Source organism: Melozone crissalis, unplaced genomic scaffold (assembly GCF_028551555.1).
Source record: "Melozone crissalis strain CALT ecotype California unplaced genomic scaffold, PUWL_Pcris_2 ptg000026l_1, whole genome shotgun sequence".
Taxonomy (NCBI): domain Eukaryota; kingdom Metazoa; phylum Chordata; class Aves; order Passeriformes; family Passerellidae; genus Melozone; species Melozone crissalis.
This window is the reverse complement of record NW_026535804.1, coordinates 2,830,137-2,852,159: the sequence shown is the minus strand read 5'-3', so window position 1 is coordinate 2,852,159 and position 22,023 is coordinate 2,830,137. Positions and strand designations below refer to the sequence as shown.

General features: G+C 46.6%; 1 pseudogene; it reads right to left on the bottom strand.

The window, feature by feature from the left end:
* LOC128938390 (E3 ubiquitin-protein ligase TRIM58-like) overlaps positions 1–22,023 on the bottom strand; it is a 44,818-nt pseudogene that overhangs the window by 3,165 nt on the left and 19,630 nt on the right.

Here is a 22,023-nt window from a genome sequence, read left to right as displayed (position 1 = left end):
ACAAGGAAGTTCTGCCCCATGCACCTACTTGGAGGAGGCAAAGAACTAGATCACAGGACATTTGTAGAGCAGCTTTTGCCTTTTGAGATATGAAGGCCTGCTGTGAATGGCCTAGCTTACCTAGTTCATTCTTCATGTCTGCTCTTATCATCTGCAGGTCACACTGTGTGGACCCCTTCATGTTCTGGAATGCTTCCTGCAGAGTTTGCATTTGCTGGGAGAGCTGTAGAAGGTCCTTCTTCCACATGGATTCCATAGTCCTTGTATTTGCCTCCACTGTCCTTCCTGTGAAGAAAGAAGCATCTCACTGGAACAGTCTCATTGCTGTCTTGAGGGGGAGACTGGCAACCTGCAATCACAATGCCTTGAAGCTCTGATTTAAACTCCCTGGCAGAGCACCTTCCCTTAGGACTCTCCCATTCCCTGTGGTCCTCCCTAAAGGCGTGACCAAGGCCTGCTGGGCAGCACTGAAGGCAGCACTGGCCTCCATCCATCTCTCCAGACAGCATCTGTGTGCCCTGGGAAACAACACTCTTTTTCACGAGGAAGATGTGGTGGGACATCCCCTACCTGTCCCTCAGAACCCATTGTGGTCCCAGGAACGTTCACTGTACCTCAGCCTTGGTCAGTGGTTCCCGAGATTGGATATGGACCCTGTGCCTGCCCAGGGCAACGTCCCTGGACATTTGGCAGAGAGTGCTGGGTGCTGCCCATGCCCTCTCCTGCCCCCACCTCCTGCACTGGCCATGGAGATGCCCCCTAGCCGAGCAGGTGAGCATGGGGTGGGGCCCATCATGGGCACAGACATGCAGGTTGTGCACAGCCTGGCTTCACCCAGTGTGGCATCAGGACTGAGGCCATAGCAGAAGGGCTGTGGGGAAAGCAACAGAGACAGGGACAAGGGTTCAAGGGGAAACCTTACCAACTATCAGACAGTGAGAGAACTCAGAGTTCAAACTCTCTTTGAAGCAAGGGAGAGAAGAGGGACCTTGAGCCCCTGCAGAGAACACTTTAGCATGGAGGTGTTCCAGTGGAATGGATGACAAATCTATTACCTATGTAAGGGCTGTCCTTCTCCATCCCATTTTAGGAGCTGTCAAAGAATATCCTCTCAGGAAAGTTTGCCTATAAAGCAGCTTCTACCTTTTGAGAGATGAAGGCCTGCTGTGGAATGGCCTAGCTTACCTAGTTCATTCTTCATGTCTGCTCTTATCATCTGCAGGTCACACTGTGTGGACCCCTTCATGTTCTGGAATGCTTCCTGCAGAGTTTGCATTTGCTGGGAGAGCTGTAGAAGGTCCTTCTTCCACATGGATTCCATAGTCCTTGTATTTGCCTCCACTGTCCTTCCTGTGAAGAAAGAAGCATCTCACTGGAACAGTCTCATTGCTGTCTTGAGGGGGAGACTGGCAACCTGCAATCACAATGTCTTGAAGCTCTGATTTAAACTCCCTGGCAGAGCACCTTCCCTTAGGACTCTCCCATTCCCTGTGGTCCTCCCTAAAGGCGTGACCAAGGCCTGCTGGGCAGCACTGAAGGCAGCACTGGCCTCCATCCATCTCTCCAGACAGCATCTGTGTGCCCTGGGAAACAACACTCTTTTTCACGAGGAAGATGTGGTGGGACATCCCCTACCTGTCCTTCAGAACCCATTGTGGTCCCAGGAACGTTCACTGTACCTCAGCCTTGGTCAGTGGTTCCCGAGATTGGATATGGACCCTGTGCCTGCCCAGGGCAACGTCCCTGGACATTTGGCAGAGAGTGCTGGGTGCTGCCAGTGCCCTCTCCTGCCTGCACCTCATGCACTGGCCATGGAGATGCCCCCTAGCCAAGCAGGTGAGCATAGGGTTGGGCTAGTCGTGGGTTCTTCAACTTGGAGGTGTTTCAGTGTCACAGAGCAGAAAACTGGTTTGCCATGTAAGGACTCTCCTTCTTCAACCACTTTGAGGAGGTGAGTCCTGAGAATAAGTTCACAGGACTGTTTGCCTGTAGAACAGCTTTTTTCTTTAGAGAGATGAAAGCTTGCTGGGGAATAGCCTTAGTTTACCTAGGTCATGCTCCAAGTCTGTTCTGATCCTCTGAAGGTCACGCTGTGTGGCCTCATATCTCTTCTGGAAATTTTCCTGCAGAGTTTGAATTTGTTGGGAGGCTTCATGGTGGTCTTTCTCCAGCCTGGCTTCTAAGGTGCTTGTTTTTGCCTCCATTGTCCCTCCTGAGAAGAAAGAACATTTTCATTCGGTCAAAGGTTTCATGGTTCATGGTTTTCTTGAGGGAGAGACCATTGGTCGGTAATGACAATGCCCAAAAGCTTGTCATCACAGCTCGTCATATAAAATCCCTGTCAGAGCATCTCTTAGGGCTCTCTTAGGTATCTCCCACTCCCTGTGGGTCTTCCTAATGGCTTGACCAAGGCCCCCTGGGAAGGATGGAGGGTAGGAATGTTCCCACTCTATCTCTCCAGAGAGTACTCTGGGGAGATAATATTCTTTGTTATGAGGATTGTGTGGTGTCACAGAGCACAAAAACTGTTTCCTGTGTAAGAGCTGTCTTTCCCCATCCCCCTTGAGGAGATGTGGCGGACAAGTTCCAGGACAGTTTGCTTGTAGGGCAGCCTTTGCCTTTAGAGGTATGAAGGCCTGTCATGGAAATGCTTCTGCTCACCTAGTTTGTTCTCCAGGTCTCTTCTGATCATTTGAAGGTCACGCTGTATAGCAACCTTCATGTTCTGGAAAGTTTGCTTCAGAGTTTGAATTTGCTGGGAGAGATGCAGGAGGTCCTTCTGCCACATGAATGCTATATTCCCTGTGACATTTGCCTCCACTGTCCTTCCTGTGAAAAAAGACTGGTGTCACTGGGACAATGATTTTTCTCCCTTGAGGTGAGGTCGTGTCCCACTAATGACACAAAACTTTCCTCTTAAAAAGGAACAAGGAGATGTTCTTTCACTCCCTTTTACAACAAGTGAGAGAAGAGAGACCTTGACCATCTCCAGTTGCCACCTCAGCAACAAAGGTGTTCCAGATGACTGGGATATAAGAGCTGCTCCCAAGGAAGTTCTGCCCTTTCTGACAAAAGGTAAATGATGAACTCACAGGTCAGTTTACCTGTAGAGCCAGATTGACCTTCAGGGAGATGAAGTCCTGCTGGGGAATGGCCCTGCTCACCTAGTTCATCCTTCAGGTCTGTTCTCATAATCTGAAGGTCTCGCTGTGTGTACAGCTGGGTGTTTTGAAAAGCTTTCTGCAGAGTTTGAACTTGTTGGGACACTTCATGGACGTCCTTCTTCCACATGGATTCCAAAGCGTTTGTAGTATTTGCCTGTACTCTCAATCCTATAAAGAAAAAGAACAGTGTCATTGGGACACTCTCATTACCTTCTTGAGGGAGAGAGCAGTGTCCTTATTTAAATTCACTGTCAGAGAGTCTCTTCAGGTTTTCCCTTTGAGTATTCTTGATAAAAAAAGCTGTTCCCCACATAGGGATTGTACTTCTCCATCTGCTTTGAGAAGCTGTGGGGGACAATCACCCAGGACAGTTTGCCTGTAGAGCAGCTTTTGCCTCCATGGAAAAGGCAGCCTGCTGGGGGAATGGCCCTGCTCACCTAATATATTCTCCAGGTCTGTTTTGAGGAGCTGAATATCACACCGTGTGGACTCCTGCTCATTCTGGAAGGCTTCCTGCAGAGTCTGAATTTTTTGGTAGAGGTGCTGGTGGTTCTTCAGCCAAACAGTTTCCAGGGAGCCCACTCTCCTTCCTGTGAAAAAAGACTGGTGTCACAGAGATAATGATTTTTCCTCCCCTGAGGCGAGGACTTTTTCCACTAGTGACATAGGCCTTTCCTCCTAGAAAAGACCAAGGAGACGCTGCTCTTTCACCACCTTCAAGGACAGGGGAGAGAAAAGGGACCTTGATGACCTCCAGTTGCCACATCTGCAATCAAAGATGTTCCACTGGCATGGAACATAAGAGCTGCTCCCAAGGAAATTCTGCACAAGGCACATACTCCAAGGACTAACTCACAAGTCATTTTGATTGTGGAGCAGTGTTTGCTTCCGAAAAGATAAAGTCCTGATGAGGAATGGCCCTGCTTATCTAGTTTTATTTTTTCCTTTTTCTTTCTTTATGCAGGGAGGGCACAAGAAATTCAATTCAGTTTCCTCATGTCCTGCCTATTTCTAATTTATACTCTCCAGACTTTTCTTTCTTCAGACAATCCTTTCTAATTCAGAGGCCTTGGAAAATAACTCAGCCCTGAAAAACAAAGATGGGGACTTCACATTCTGATGGACCTGTAGGCACCCTTACTGATCTCTTCCTTGGTTTTCAAATCCTCTTCCACCAAGAGTTTGCTCTGGGAAGGAGCCTTGGCCTCTCTTCTGGACCTGCATTCTTCCTTGTTACATGGAAACTTTTTTCCACTACAGTTTTTACCTGTTGAAAGGGGTCTCAGCATCACTGTGAGCCCTTCTAAACATGAGCTTGAAGCTGCTGTGCTGCTGGTGAGGAATATTGAAAGGACCCCCATTGCCTCCTCACACCCCAATGGTCTGGCCACAGGGAAGAACCCAGGCTATGCTGCTTGCCAAGTGAGCAAAGAACATTCCTCTGCCAGCATCCCAGCTGGAAAGAATGGGAATGGGAGAAAAGATGGCCTTAGATCCCAGGGAGGATGGGATCCGGAAGAGTCCAGGATGTCCTGGTCAGTGCTGGGAAAAGCCCACTTTTGGGGCAGCTCTGCATCTTGGGAACCTGGAGTCCCGAACATCTGCAAGGGGATGGGAAATATAACAAAGGACTTGTTGGAGGACTGTGTAAGTGGGAATTTCCAGAGGGGCGAGATGTTTGATTGCACTGCGCTAGACCCTCATGCACCTTCTTCTTGCTTGGCAGAGGTTTTTTTCCAAGAACTGTGGGTATGTGCTGGCACTAATCCATCAGAGAATGCTGATGGAAAGGCTTCTCTTTGTGTCACATAGGACCTCCCCTTGGTCATCTGTTGATAGTCTAACAAGAGAATGAGTCTCATAGAAATGCAGAATTGCAAAGTCAACTCACCAGACAATGGTTTGGGTTTTAAGACACCTTATAGACCTCTCTTTCCAATCCACCATCATCTCTTTCCAGCCTTCCACTAGACCACATTGCTCTAAGCCCTATCCAACCCGGCCTTGAACCCTTCCAGGGATGAGATATCCTTAGCTCCTACAGCAATCTGTGCCAGGGCCTCACCACCCTCACAGGGAATATTTTCTTCCTATTATCTGATTTAAATCTACCCTCCTACAGCTTAAAATCAATTCCACCTTGTCCTAGTAATCTGTGCCCTTGTAAGAAGTCCCTCTCCAGCCTTCTTGTAAGCTACTGGAAAGATGTCAGAGACTGGGTAAGTTTAGTGTCTCAAGTCAATGCTTTTCTGTGTGTCTGTATGTGTGTATGTGTATGTGTGTCTTTGCATCTCTGCGTCTGTCTCTGTGTGTGCATGCCTGTTTGTCTGTGTCTGTATGTCTCTGTCTGTGCGTCTGTGCCATCTCTCTGTCTGTATGTCTGTGTCCCTGTGTGTGTCTGTCTGTGTGTGTCTATGTGTCTGTCTGTGTCTGTTCATGTCTGTGTGTGTCTGTCTGTGTTTGTGTGTCTGGTTGTCTCTGTGTCCGTGTGTGTGTCTGTGTATGTGTCTGTGCATGTGTCTGTGTGTCTGTGTGTGTCTCTGTGTCCATGTGTGTATCTTTCTGTCTGTATGTGTCTGTGTGTCTTTGTGTGTGTCTGTATCTGTTTGTGTGTGTCTTTCTGTGTGTGTGTCTGTATCTGTTTGTGTGTATCTAAGTTTGTGTCTGTGTGTCTGTGTCTCTGCATTTCTGTGTCTGTGTTTGTGTATCTATTTGTGTGCGTCTGTGTATGTGAATGTGTGTGTCCATGTGTGTGTGTGTGTGTGTGTGTGTGTGTGTGTGTGTGTGTGTGTGTTTGGAGGCAGGTCAGGCCTTTCTTTCAGGTAAGACAGCGCCCTGCCCCCAGACCCCTCAGATTGACTGAGCTGTCAATCAGTCAAACAGCAGGGGGAATTTCCTGCTCAGCCTCTGATTGGCTGAAGTTCCAGAAATCCCGTCTAGGAGGTGGGCCCACAAAGTGCCAAGGGATTAAAAGGGATGACCATCCAGTACCAAACTGTCTGCCCTTGGTGGCTTTTTTGGGGTTCTGGTCTTACCAACGTCATAACCCTAGGAGTTGGTAGCTATGCCTGTGGTTTTTCTATATCTTTTCTGTCTTTGTCTCTGTCTTCTCCTAATTCTCTTTTCATGAAACTTTGTGGGTGACTTCACATGTTAAGGACTTAAAAGTTTCTAGGTTAAATGGGCTAAGTAAATTAAGTTGCTATCAAACTAATACTAAGTAATGTCACTATAAGTGGTTTCATGTTGAATTTCATGTTGTATTTAATCCTTTTGCCAAAGCTTGCTTAATCTTCTATATTTTGGCAGTAAACTTTTGTGTGATTTTCAGCTCTTGAGAATATCTGGTGGGGATTTATTTCTCCATTGTGCTATCTAGAATCAAGGAACTTTGAGTTTAACCCCTGGATTTAAGTATCCAGGGTGTAATAAAGGGTCTCTAAAGTCTGCCTAGAGCCCTCTCTGCTTCTGTTGTTTTTCATAACTACCATAGGCAATGAATATGGACCATTCCAGATATACCAGGTAGCTGGTCCTGATGCAGCAAAACAACTGACAAGACACCAACCCTCCTGCTCTGGAAGACATCTAGGACAGATAGAACCTACAGTCATGGATAAAATGAACTCAGCAGACATCTTGGTGGGATGGCTGTTGAGTATGGAGATGATACCTATGTTTGTATACTTATGTATACAAACATACCTCACATATATATGTGAATGTTTATGTATATATGTTGGAGGGTGTAGGACGTTTAAATGAGTAGATGGTATAAATTAAGTGGTGGAAAATGTCCTGGTTCAGGCCAGGCCAGGGTTAATTTTTGCAGTGGCTGGGAAAGGGGCATGACCAGGACCCTAATGTGATTTGTTACAAACTCACATCATTGGCATGGGGTTGGTGGGAAGTGGAAAGGGACACTGTCTCTTCTGGGGAAAAGGGATGCCTTCTGGTCAAAAAGAAAGGGCAGGGAGGGAAGTCATCCTGTATTTGTTTATTGTCATGGGGTCCTTGATGTGGATTTTGCATATGAATGACTCTCTCTTTTTTACACTTCCTTTATTAATATTGTTCTTGTTATTGTTTTTTTTCTTATCTCATTGCTGATTCCAGTAAATTATTCTTGTCTAAAACCATGATCTTCATCTTTTGTGCCTCCAGTTCTCAACTCCATCCTGTAGCAGCAGGAAGAGAGAGGAATAGGGGACTGAAAGTATGGTGTGTCATTAGGGAGTCTCAATGGGAGCAGTGAATTGGGGAGTTCCATTCCTAAACCACAATACAGACAGAAATGGAGATGAGGCTGAAGGCACAGAGCTTGAGAGAGGCAACTGGTGTGAGGTCAGTACAGATTTTGGGGAGCGGTCAGTCCTGCCTTGCCATGAGCAATGAGGTGCTGGTGTGGGCCCTTGGCCATGACACTCTGCCACAGGTTCCCAAGGCTTTGCAGGGCCCTGCTCCAGCTCCCAGCCAGGAAGGAAAGCCAAGTCCCCAAAAGCCTCCCAGAAAGGGGAATAGCCGTGCCCTCAGACACCACAGAGCTGGAACACCTGGCACTGGACTGGGGAAACAAGACTTCTCCCCAGCCGTGTCTGCAGAGGCAGAGATCTCTGAACAGGCCCTTACCAAGGTGGGAGGCACCACTGACACTTCTAGGAAAAAAGATCCAGATCTGATGAATGAGCTCCACTGGAACCATTGGGAAGAATGAGACCAATGGAGGTAGAGGAAGGGACGTTCTAATTCACCCCAGAAAAAGTACCTCAATCCCATCCTCCTTCCTTCTCTTGCCTGTAGATGCCATGGTCCACCCAAGCTCTCATGCATGCGGTGGCATCTCCCTTCTGCCTCTGGATGACAGACAGCAAAATTCTACCTGCAGGAGAACTCAGAATTTGAGCTGCGTGGAAGCTAATGCATCTGTGAGCCAGAAGTAGACTCTACATGGTATTTCATCCTATTTGTCAGAGAGTAGTCTTACAAGAGGCTGAGAAATTACATCCTGCAGCCTCATGTCTAAGAACATGAGGTCCTGTGAACCAAGAGGCCTTACCTTGAAATACTAGAACAGCACCAGCCGCCAGGGTGAGAAGGAATAAAGGGAGCTGTATCCAGGAGGCAGGCACCCACTGAGATGCACCTGGAAAAACAGAACCTTTGGGGAAAAAAATTCCAAAATTCCTTTGGGGAAAAAAGTCCACCCCAAGAGATTTTGTGAAGGTAAATGGAGAAATAGTCACAATCCTACACAGGTGGTCAGAGCCTGCCTTCCCTCAGGATGTGCACATCCCTAGGGGCAAGAGGGATCCTGCTCATCTCACGCTGCAACCTGTCCTGCCTGCAGTGCCTTGTGGTGCTCTGGGATGGGTCTGGCTGAGCTGGATAGCTGCCAGCTTCCCTGGCACTGCAATGGGCCTCACAGGGCTCCTGAGACTGTGAGCCTCCAGCAAAGACTTCTGGGGACAACAGAACTCACCTGAGATGTGCACAGTAGTTTTCTTCTCCCTCTGCACCAGTGGGTTCAGGATTTGACAGGTGACTTTTCCCACTTACTCTTCTGTAACTGTGACTCAACTACAGACACTGAAGAACTTATCACTGTCCTGGTTACTTTCAGTGTCTGCAGAGAGCCCCTGCCCATCCTCAGTAACCCACTGGACAACAGGTTCTGGAAACCATCTGTGTGATCTGCAGCCAAGCTCTAGCCCTCGCCCTTGGGGGCCCTGAATTTCAATGAACACTTCACCAATACCTTAAAGACAAGGGAGTTTCTTAGTGAGAGGAGTTTGTTTCCTTGAAAGCAGCTCTTCCTTTGATTCACAGCTCTTTCTTAACCCAGAGTTTCCTGCCAGTTTGTCAGTTTTTCACAAAACCTTTACATTAGTCTTTCTGTCATCCTGCACTTCATCGGCCATAAATGCCAAAATTCCTTTGGCTTTGAGAGAGCTATGGTGTGGGATGGATTCACTTCTCAGCTCCCCATTATTTCATGGAGCAGGCAGGGAGAAGGTGTGTGCTTTGTATTCTTCTTTTGGAATGACTCTGTAGGACCCCCATCCAATTTGAGGATTGGTAAAGCAGGACACAGCACAGTAGAGCCCAGGCACCTCCCCATTCCATGCCAGAACTACAGATGGGCACAGATGGTCACTGACAGGAACTGTGCCAAAGCTTCACCAGTGTGAGGAGGTGGGATGCACCACACACAATTCAGAGTCACACTCCTGGTCAAAGCTGGATTTTATATGAATTTGTCCTGTGTAATACTAGGAAATGGGCGCTGTCTTGAAGCTTTTTCTCTCTCCTCTCCCAAAAGCATCTCTAATCCCCTTTGGATGAGGGGATTTAGATTCGATCTTAGGAAGAAATTCTTGACTAAGAGTGAGGCACTGGCACAGCTTGCCCCGAGCAGCTGTGGATGTCCCATCCCTGGAAGTATTCAAGGCCAGGTTGGACAGCATTTGCTCCTGCCCATGGCTGGGAAATTCAAATGAGAAATTCTTTAAGGTCCCTTCCAACTCATGCTTTTGCTTGATTCTAAGATTCCCTGGTTCCATCATTCTATGCTCTTTCTCATTAGTGAATCAAGGTTCACCAGCTCCATCTGACATTATCAATACCTGCACACAAATGGTGGTGACTGTCCAGCTGGGGGGAACCGGCAGCACAGAACATCTCCTTAGCCCTTACCCCAGCTGAGAAGTCACAAGACAGAGGGCCTCATTCCCATCAGTCCCACAGCCACGGATGCTGAGCACTTGGATGTCTGTCAGGTAGCCTCACACCTCCCCAGCAGGGATTATTGCAATTTTCCAGCCCCATGTGGGTCAGAACAGGGCTCAGGCTAGGCATGGAAGTTGCAGAACATCTTGACAGCTGGCCTATGCTGGGAGTGGGGAGGTGATGTGTTGGGTCATATGAGGGGGGCATCAGCTGGGGGACAGTAATATTTTGGAGAGCTCTTTTCCTTCTGTAAGAGCTTCCCCCCTTCCCTGCCCAGCCCAGAAAGTCTCCAACTGCAATGCTGAGCTTGGTGGCCATATCAACAATCCAATCCCTGGATATCACAGTGAAACTGTACATTTCTTCATCTGCTGGCTGGACATTCCTCAGTGTCAGGGACACATTCCCAGTGTCTAATCCATCTGTTGGCACGGATATCCATCCATGCTATTTCTGCATCTGTTCACCCCCAAACTACCTACGTGTGTAGATGTCCTCTCTGTGCCCATCTGTGATTTTTCTCCACTGCACTTCGGGATTGTCCAGTGGCTATGTGGAAGAGATGGTGCAAGGAATGATTGCATCCTGACCAACTACATTGTATCCTATTCCAACTACATTTTCAGGAGAGGTGAGCTCAAAATTGTCTGTGAGTGAGCATCAGGCTGAAATCCATCAGAAAATGTACTGGTGTGAAGGAAACAGGTCTAGGAGTCACAGTGGGGAACAACTGAAAGTAATAGATTAGAGGGAGAAAACAGGATGATACAAGTTGTACAGGATGGGATTATTTTGGGGAAAAGAAAAAAAAATAAATGCATGAAAGCATATCCAGAGCCATTTCATGCACCTCCCCAGCTGGCCTTGCCCTTTCTCAGCCCTGTGTCACCAGCAGCAAAGTGGCTGTGACAATGCCAACTGCCAATGCAGACAGGGAAATGCTCCTAGCACTGGGGCAGAGCTGGACAGGGCACAGCTGTCTTGGCTTAGGTCTTCCCTGGCTTCACCTCTGACTTCAAACAGCTGGATTCCCCAAAACAGAGGGGCAGGACAGCTCTGGCTCTTGTGGAGTTCGAATCAGGGCTGCTCAGGAGACCATGACCCTCAGCTCCACGACTTTTGATCATCTGCAGGCTGGAATCCCTCAGGAAGGAACAGAAAGGAACAGAATGAAAGGAACAGAACAGCTCATGGAAGCATTACCTGAGAAAGGGATAGCCAGAAGAAGTGCCAGAGCCAACAGGACCCATCTCTTCTGCTCCATCCCTGCAGTCCAAGGGGTGGGATGATCCTGCAGCTGACCTGGAACAGTCACAGAAGGGAAGTGAGAAAAGAAGGGAAATCCTGTCCCAACCCCTTCAGATCTTTCTCCTGGCACTTGTCACCAACTGTGACTCCTGAAGGTGCCAAATCTCAAAAAGCTGAGATCAGAAATCAAGAAAACTTGTGCCTTTCCAGAGATCTCAATTATACTTGCAGCTTCTGGGAATTTCAGTCTAGCGTGCTCTCAGGAAGCTGTGACAGGGAATGCAAGAGAAAATTCAATCCAGTCCCTACTTCCTGCTGTGAAATTTAATGGACACCTTAAAACACCAGTTTAAATCTTTGGTTTGGGATCACAGAATCTTTAGGTTGGAAAAGGCCTCTGAGATCACAGAGTCCAATCTTTGATTAAAGACCACTAGACCAGGCACTTAGCACCACATTCAGTCTTTTCTTAAGCATTTTGAGGATGTTGACTCTACTACCTCCCTGGGTAGCCTGTTCCAATGCCTGACCACCCTTCAGTGAAGAAATTGTTCCTGACATCCAACCTAAACCTCCTCAGCACAACTTAAGGCTTGAATTTCCTCTTGGCATTTTACTAGTTTTCTGGGAGAAGAGGTCAACTCCCAGCTTGCTACAATTTCCTTTCAGGTATAGAGAGTTATATGGTCACCCCTTCTCTCACTCTGTTGAGTTTACATGGGCAGGTTTTGGTAGCAGGGGGGTTCCAGAAGGGTGCCTTCTGTTAGAAGCTTCCCTATGTCCAACAAAACCTATGCCAGCCGGCTCCAGGACAGACTCCCTGCTGGCTAATGCTGAGCTACACATGGATTGTGATGATGCCTCTGTGATAACATATTTAAAAAGAAAGTTATTGTGCAGATGTAACTGAGACCAGAGAATAGTGAGGTGAGAACATGTGAGAAGAACAGCTCTGCAGATAGCCAGGTCAGTGCAAAAAGATGAGCAGGAGTGCTCCAGGTACCAGAGTAGAGATTCCCCTGAGAGTCTGTGGGGAAGCCCATGGTGAGGCAGCTGTGCCCCTGCAGCCCATGGAGGGTACACAGTGCAGAGATCTACCTGCAGCCTTTGGAGGAGCTGCACTCTGGAGCAGGTGGATGCCCAAGAGAGGCTGTGACCCCATGGGAAGCCCGTGCTGGAGCAGAGTACTGGCAGGGACCTGCAGACCCATGGAGAGAAGAGCCTAGGCTTGAGCAGGTTTCCTGGTATGGCTTGTGATCCTGTGAGCAACACACACTGGCATGGACTGTAACTGAAGAACATGAATGTGTGGCCCACATTACAACAGTTCATGGAGAACTGTTCCCTATGGGAAAGACACACACTGAAGAAGTCTGTGGAAAAGTGTCTGCCCTGGGAGGGACCCCACACTGGAGCAGAGGAAGGATTCTGACTCCTCTCCCTGAGCAGGGTCACAAACAAGGTGTGATGAATTGACCATTGCTTCCATTCCCCATCTCCCTGTGCCACTGTGAGGAAGAGGTAGAGCTGGGAAGGAGGGAAGGGTGGGGAGAAGGTGTTTTTAAGATTAATTTTACTTCTCATTGCCCTTCCCTGCTTTTTTTAGTAACAAATTCTATTAATATCCCTGAGTCTGTTTTGTTCTTGACAGTATTTGGTGAGTGATATCTCCTGGTCCATAACTCATGAATCTTCCACTATATTTTCTTTCCCTGTTCATCTGAGAGGGTCAGTGATGGAGCAAGCTTTGATGGGTACCTTGGTAGCATCCAGCCAAAGTCAACCCACTACACCAGGTTAAACAACCACAATTCCTTCAGCCACTCCTCATCGGACATGTGCTCCAGACCCCTCACCAGATTCACTTCCCTTCTCTCTGGACTTGCTCCAGCACCTCGATGTCTTTGATGGGCCTAGAACTTGACACAGCACTCAAGCTGTGGACTCACTACAGCCAAGTACAGTGGGACAATCTCTACCCTAGTCTTGCTGCCACACTATTCCATATACAAAGCATGACAACAGAGGTCTTCTTGCCTACCTGGCCATGTGCTGGGCCATGTTCAGACACTGTTGACCAGTACCCCTAGATCCTTATCTGCTTGGCCACTTTCCACTCTGCTCCTAGTCTGTAGTGCTGCAGGAAGTTGTGGTGGCCAAACTGTATGACAAAACTCATGGTCTTGTTGAACCTCGTGCTGTTGGTCTGGACCCACTGATCCAGCCTAACTCCCTCTAAAGAGCCTTTCCACCCTCCAGGAGATCTATGTTCCCACCCGTCTTGGTGTCATCTACAAATTTACTGAATGTCCATTCAATCTCCTCATCAATTAAGATTTTAAACACAACTGCTCCCTAGGGGAAACCACTGACGACCAGACATCTGCTGCATGCAGCATTATTCCCACCATCCTCTGGGCCCAGCCTCCAATCAGCTCTTAACCCAGTGAAGATGCACCTATCTAAGCTGTAGGCTGCAGCTTCTCCAGGAAATGCTGTGGAAGACTGGGTTGAAGGCTTTAATGAAGTCCAGATAGACAAATTCACAGCCTTTTCCCATGCACCAGATGAGTCACTTGGTCATAAAAGGAAGTCAGGTTGGCCAAGAAGGACCTGTCCTTCTAAGCCCAGGCTGGCTGGGCCTGATTCCCTGGTTGTCTTGTATGTGCTTTGTGGTCACTCTTAAGATTATCTGTTCCATAATCTTGTCAGGCACTGAGGTCAGGCTGACAAGCCTGGAGTTTCCCAGAGCCTCTTTTCAGCCTTTCTTGAAGATGGGCATCACATTGGCAGCTACACTCATCTGGGACTTCCCCTACGAGCCAGAAGTGATGATAAATGATACAGAGCACCTTGGTAAGCTCTTCCACCAGCTTCCTCATCAGCCCCAGATAAATTCCATCTGATCACATAGATTTGTGGGAGTCTAAGTGGCTCAATAGGTCACTATTTCCCCCTGAGTTACAGAGGGTCCATTCTGCTCCATGTTCCTGTGTACCAGCTCAGGTTTGTGCTGAGGATAAGAGATCTTACTGTTAAAGAATGAAGCAAGGAAGGCGTTAGGAACCTCATCCTTTTCTTCATTGTTGGTGATACTCTTTCCCCCACATCCAATAAAGAATAGAGGGTTTTTTTGGTCTTCCTTGTGTTGTTGATATAATTATAAAACCACTTTTTATCATCTTTTAAAAGCAGTGGCCACATTGAGTTCTGACTGAGCTTATGCCTTTCTATTTTTCTTTGTATATGAGCTAATGACATCCTTGTGTTCTTTCTGAGATCCCTGCCCCTTTTTCTTAAGGTCATACACTATCTTTTTTATTTTGACTTCTTGCAAAATCTCCCCATTTAGACAGGCCTGTCTCCTCCCCCACCATCTCATCTGTCAGCAATAGGGACAGGTTGCTCCTACACCTTCAAGATTTCTTCCTGAAAATATGTACAGCCTTTCTGGAAGGTTGGGTTGCAAGAGTGTCTCTGTCCATACACTGAAATGGGAGGAAAAGTAGGAAGAAACAGTTTATGCCATCCCATGCCCACCCTTGGAGGAAGGGGAATCCATGGCACTTGCTATCCCAAAGTTATCACCCTCTGGAAACAATTAGGCTGAAGAGTGACAGTGCATCAGCTCCAGAATAAACCTGAAATCATTTAGGGAGTTGCACCAGGGTTGACTTTGCTGCACTACACTAAAGATCCTTTCCTTCTCTGGCTCTAGCTCTCTCAGTGCATTTTCACATTTCCAGGATGTGCCTGACCTCAGCCCCCACAGCAGCACATTTGGTGTGAAATCTTTATTAGTTTATTCACGTTCAACATTCCATGTTTAATGAGCAGTAGAGAAGGTGAGACATCCTGATGACTTCCAAGCAGGAGTCATTCACCCTACACTGTAGTGTGTGGATATTTCCCAGAGAAGATGACCTACAGGCCTCAGAGCAACACCTCATGAGACTAAATTGGATGCTGTTAGAACAGGCATGGTGATGGATCAAGAGCAGTGACAGGGCAAATGTTCAATTCACATGGTTTTAGTCACAAATTCCCCCTTTTCACTTCCTAAGGAAAGACAGGGACTTCCAGAAATATTTCTTCAAATTAATTATTGACCACTAAGATGAGGATTCATGTCCACTCTGATCTCCATAGCACAGGCTCTTCACTGGTTGTTCTGAGCTCTATTTATGGTACATGGAGGTAAATGAGCATAGTGACTTCTCTGTTCTTGTTTCAGCTGGGATAGAGGTGCTTTTTTCCCAAGTAGCTGGTCTAGGGCTGTGTTTTGGATTCGGTATTGAGAACAACGTTGATAAGATTATTGCTCCATTGTGCTCACCCCAGGTCAAGGATTTTCCAACATCTTTTGCTCTGCCACCAAGCAGATGCATGAGAAGTGAGGAGGAAGTACAGACAGGACAACTGACCCAAACTGGCCAGAGGAATATTCCAGACCATAGAAAATCATGACCTTTATGTAAACTGTGGGAAGCTGGCTGGAAGTGGGCTGATTGATGCTCAAGTACAGGCTGTGCATCAGTCAGTGGTTGGCAAGCAATTACCTTGGGCATCACTTGGGTTTTGCTCCTCTCTCTCTTTCTCTCTATTTATCTCTTTCTCTTTTCCCTCTCTTCTTTTCAACAATATTTTTTTTTAATTGCCATTGCTTGTTTTGTTTTGTTTCAAGCTCTTCTTATCTCAGTCAACAAGTTTTAGTTTTCCAAGGGGCTGTAGGGCACCAGGGAGTGAGTGAGCAACTGTGTGGTACTTAGCGGCCATCTGATGTTAAATCACCATCAAGTCCCATATCATTAATGAAGCCAAAGGTCTTGGAGTGAGGTGGCCACTCCCAGAACTAGACACTGAACTCAAGGTGTGGCGTCACCTGTGCTAAGTACAGGGGAAGAATCACTTCCCTAGTCCTGCTGGCCACACTGTTCCTGATCCAGGTCATGATGCCATTGACCTTTATAGCCACGTGGGCACACTGCTGGTTCATGTTCAATCGGCTGTCAACCAGTACCACCAGGTCCCTTTCTGCCTGGCTGCTGTCCAGCCACACTGTCCCCAGTCTGTGGTGCTGCAGGGGGTTGTTGTGGCAGAAGTGCAGGACATGGCACTTGGTCTTATTGAACCTCATATAGTTTGATTTGGCCCATCTATCCAGCCTGTCCATGTCCCTCTGCTGAGCCCTCCTACCCTCCAGCAGATCAATGCTCCTACACAGCTTGGTGTCATCCATAAATTTGCTAATGGTAGACTCAATCCCCCATCTAGATCATCAATAAAGATATTGAATAGGACTGGGACCAACATTGATCACTGGGGGAGACCAGAGTGTGGTGGATACAGCACCATCCCCATCACTTTCTGGGTCCACCATGACCCAGTCCTTAACCCAGCAAAGATGCATCTGTCCAAGCTGTGGGCTGCAGCTTTTCCAGGAGAATGCTATGGGAGATGATGTTAAAGGCTTTGCTGAAGTCCAGGTAGATACACCCACAACTTTCCCCACATCCACCAGGCAGGCCACCTCTTAATAAAAGGAGATCAGGTTGGTCAGGCAGGACCTGCCCCTCCTAAACCCATGCTGGCTGGGTCTGATCCCCTAGCCACCCTATAGATACCATATGATGGCACTCAGGGTGATGGCACTGTTCTATAACCTGCCTGCCACCGAGGTCAGGCTGATAGGCCCAGAGTTTCCCACTCTGACATCCTCTTGAGACAGAGTAGAAATTTTCCAGAGTAGAAATCCATTTTGGATTTAGGTAAATTAAGTCTTGAATTAAGTCTGTAACTTGCAAACATAGCCTTTTGGTCTGACTGCCTGCTCTTGCAAAAAAATCTATGCTCAAAGAAGCTGCTTCAGCCAAAAGACAGAGATAAGAGAGGGGCTCCTTGGGCTTTAAAACAGATGGAGAGGCTGCAGGAGACAGGGCAGGATGACTCAGGAGTTCTTTCCGTATTTTCAGATAAAAAACTAACTGCAAGGGTAACTAGCTGCAAGTGTAACTAGCTACAAATATAATGTGAAATCAGTAAAATTAATATGTGTCAATATCAACCTATTGTGAAATTCCATGCATATGGATTAATAAGGGAAATAAAAAAAGGATCTGGAGTTCCCAGAGGTATGCATGTCTTTTAAGGGGAGTGATCCCCACATGTGCCCAGTGCTGTAGTAAACATACCGGCTTTACAACTTTTCCAAAGTTGTGGAGTTTTTTTCTTTCCACAAATCACTCCGTCCAGCCCTTCTTGTGGATGGCCATCATATTGGCACCTCCAGTCCTCTGGGGCCAACCTGCTGAGCCAAAACTGATAAATGATGGAGAGTGATTTTGTGAGCTCTTCTGCCAGGTCCCTCATCACCCTAGGATGAATCCCACCTGGTCCCTTATGAGCATCTAAGTGGCTCAGCAGGTCTCTAACTGCTTCTCTAACTGCTTCCTCCTAGATTACAGAGGGGCTATTCTGCTCCCCATCCCCATCTACTAGCTCAGGAAGCCAGTTGTCCTGAGGACAATATGTCTTATTTTTGAAAATTGAGCCAAAGAAGGTTTTAAATACCTCAGCCTTTTCATCTTCTTTGGTAACTATATCCCCCGCCAAGTCCAATAAAGAATGGAGATTTTCCTTGCTCCTCCTTTTGCTAGTAAATTTTTAGATATGCTTTTTATTGTTCTTTACAGAAATGGCCAGATTAAGTTCTAATTGATCTTTAGCCTCTCTAATTTTCTTTCTGCATGACCTAACAACATCCTTAATCACTTCCTGAGTTACCTGCCCCTCTTTTTAAAGAAAATAAGCCTTTTTTTTTCCTCAATTCCTTTAAAATCTCCCTGTCCATTCAAGCCAGATATCTTCTACACTAGCTCATCTTTCAGCACATAGGGACAGGTTGCTCCTGTGCCTTCAAGATTTCTCTTTTCAAGTATGTTCATCTTTTTCCCAAGGTGCTCTCCAAATCAGTCCTTCAATAGGCTGAAGTCCACTCTCAGGAAGTCCAGAGTGGAAGCTTTGTTGATGCCCCTCATTGTTTCACAGAATATTGAGAATTCTATTATTTCATGATCACTGTACCCCAGACACAGCAGGTCAAGTGTAGTCCCTCTCCTGGTAGGCTCACTCACCAGCTGTGACAAGAAGTTCTCCTCCAGACACTCTAAGAACCTCCTGGACTGCCACTTCTCTGCTGTGTTCTCTTCTCTGTTCCAGCAGAAATCTTGCAGGTTAAATGTCCCACAAGAACCAAGCACTGGTGATCCTAAAACACCCTCCAGGTGCTTGTAGAATAATACATCCCCCTCTTCATCCCGGCTGGGTGATCTGTAACAGACTCCCACCAGGCTGTTGGCCTTCCCCCTGAATCTTGCCCATAGGCACTCGACCTTATCATTAATTAATTAATCTTAGTATCCATGGTGTCAAGAGCCTCCCTAATACACAGAGCCACCCCTCCACCTCTTCACCGCCTGTCTCTTTTGAAGAGCTTGTAGCCACCTATTGCAGTCATGACAGTCATCTCATCACGTTTCCATGATGGAGACTACATCGTAGCTTTCCTCCTGTACAGTGGCTTCCAGCTCCTCTTGTTTGTTATCCATGCTGCATGCACTAGTGTACCTGCACTTACTCTGCCTTACCACCCTTGGGCTTCTTTCTGGAGAGCCTGGTTTCATCCCCCTACCCCTTTAAACCTAGTTTTAAGCCCTCTCAAGCAGCCCTGCCATGGGAACATAGGTGTAAAAAGCTCAACACAACAAGAAACACACAAAGGAAGAATTTCTCCATCCCTCTAAGCTTCCTGTTTAGCCCTGCTAAACAGACACACGGCGACAGAGAGCAACTAACAGCAAGAATCAGTGCTGCAGCAGAAGGGCGGAAAATGGAGTGAGTTTGACTCTGTAACACCTGTCAGATCCCCAAAGATCCCTGAACACTGTGGAATTATGAGATTAATTAATTAGACAATGCCATGATGACCTGAGATTTGCTGCTTACAAATTCGTAAGCTCAATCAATCAATCAATCAATCAAGGTACTAATTGGGAAATTTTAAGCTTAATAATGTTTCTGTATGAGCAACTCACCTGTGGGTGCTCTGGGAGTTATCATCATCCTGAGTTACTATAAAATCAAGGCAGTTTCACACTGTTTCAACTTCCAACAGGAAAGAGTTCTGAGTGGTCATACTTGGAACCAGCCTCACTTACTGAGAAGGAAGTTCCAGCATTATAATTAGTCCTACTTTGCCTCAAGGTCCTGCCTTAAGGGGGTACCCTGGGCCCAACTGTCCTTTCCAGAGGGGGAATTCTCTCCTGCTCTGCTGCCTCTCCCAGACAGTAGCACAACAGTCCTTGGGAAACAAACATCAGACTCAGAAGGCCAGTCCAGATCTCAACTTTCCCCCCAAATGACCATTCCCTATAACTTTTAGTTCCTCTCTGAGCCCTTTTGAGAACAGCTGCGCTGTTGATGCCCTCAGTTCTTGCCACCTGCACCTGAGGAGACCTGGGGGATGGGAAGAGCTTGTGTGCACAACTGGGATGAAAGGAAAAGACCAGCTCCTTTCCACCCCAACAGCAGCACCATATTCACCACTTGCTCAGGAGAGAAAGAAATAACAGAGATCTGCTTACCTGCCTTAGTCAGCAAAGATGAGCACTGATATCGGACAGGTATTTTTCTTCTTGCCAGAGAAATTTCCAGTGGCAGAAGGGAAGGAAAATGAACAGAAGAATCAGATCCTGAAGTTTAAATGTGGTATCTCTTTGCCTAAAACTCACTTTGCTGCCTGAAGGTCAAATCTTATCTGTTATATGAGAGCTCTGTGTTGGTGACATAGGCAATTAGGTGCAAATGGAGCTTCAATGTCAATGAAAGTTTTAAGCAGAGATCCAGCTCAACACCACAAAATATGCCGTTTTAGAATTAGAGCTGGATTTTACCTGTTGTCAGGTAAGAATGATTGCCACGTCTCCAATCTATAGATGAAAGGTGAACTTTGATCAGCTCCTTAAGGAAGTAAATTTGAAGATTTAAACTGAAATTAAGACTTAAACAGCCAGGGATTAACTTGGGGTGTGACTCTGTTTGAAGATCAAGGATCATTCTTCTGTAAGACTGATGATTTTGTTGACAGGTTACCTAGGGAATGAAGGTGGGGTTTTCCTGGGACTTCACGGTCACCCTTTAGAGAAATTAACTTGAAATGGGAGCAATTCTGTTTTTCTAGAGGATGACATCTGAAGTACTCTTGGATTCCCACTCAGCTTGCCCCTTAGTGTCACTTCTCACAGCTGTTTCTTCCTTCAAAGTCTGTGCCAGAAGTATTTCTCATTGCCCTAGAAATTATTTGATATAGTAAAATCCTCTCTAAGTAACTTGATATCCTACTATGAGCCACCTGCCTCATGACAGAAAGATGTTTTCTGAAGGTTTCCTGGGTTATAGTGAGGCTTTTGATAGTGACCCTAACATCAACCTTCTGGACAAGCAGCCCGGCTGTGAGACAAGTGGTACCATAAGTGAAGAACTGCCTGATTGCCAGGGCTCCTAGTGTTCTAGAAAACTGTCTTGGTTTGAAAGACAGGTGTCTGTTAAGGAAGATAGGAGCCTCCCTTGGAAGGGGCGTGGCTGCAGCCTCACCTCATGTGCAACTCTAGGCCCCCTATTTAAGAAGAATATGAAGTTATTTAAAGAGTGGCAACAAAGCTGATGCAAGGGTTGGAGGACAAGTCCTGTCAGAAGCTGCTATGGAAAACTGAAATCCCTTTGTTATGAATACATATTATAATATTGGCTTTTCACAAATATTAATGGATGCTACATGTATAATATTAAAGTAACTTTGCTATAAAGATATAGGAGTTTTTTGTTATTTCTGTTGTTAACTAAACTTAGACATAGTAGTGAGATGTTAGTGAGATCCTTGTGTTAAAATGCCTGCTTGGTTGGGATAACATTCAATGAACATGTGATGGAGACCCCTGCTACTGCCAATTATCAGCACCCACCATCTGTAGAAAATATGGACCAAAGTCCAAAGTGGAGGTGGTAACAAGAACAGACCAAAACTACGGCCAAAAAATATGCATGCTCTAAAAAGGCAGATCCAAGAAGGAGCCATGACAAGCAGTTCTTGCAACATGTAAACTAGTTTGGAGAAAATTTTAAATATTCATAATTCTTTATGAATATGCAATAAGCTGATGCAATAGGAAAGGTATGTAAAGGGCATCTTTACATAAAGACAGAAATAGCAGGTGTGGTCTTGGCAAAATGCCAAGCACACAGCCGTAAATCTTTGCTTTATTGTCTTTGTCTCCTATTATCCTTTATTAAACTTTTAAATTTTTACAGGAGACTAAACCTCCTTTTTCACACATTCTCCTTAGGTGGCCTTTGCCAAGAATCTACAGAGCATCTGGGAATGTAACAGTGGGATATTTTGAGCCACTCATTCCCAGTCAGGCTGATTCCAGTTGCTGTGATCCCACATCACTCCAGAAATACAGACATGTTCTGTCCCTCTGTAGCCTGATGGCATTGGGATACCCTGTGCCCCAGTGTCTGCTGGAGCTTTGTACTCTGGTGGGGCTGCTGTGCCAAGCCCTCAGATGCACACACTCCACAAACCCATTTGTGCGTCTCCTCCTCCTGGCTGCATGCAGGGTCTCCCTGGTTCTGATCATAGGATTGTCCATTTACTTCATGTAAAAACAGTTTAGAATGCCCTTCCACAGGATCAGGAGTAAAATCAGCACTTTCATTCTGTCTGGGAAATAGACAGCTGGAGATTGGAGAAACTGAGTGGAGGAAATGAGGGCAAGCATCTCTTCTGCTGGCTCCCAGCAGCTCGTGGGCTAAATGGCATCTGCCT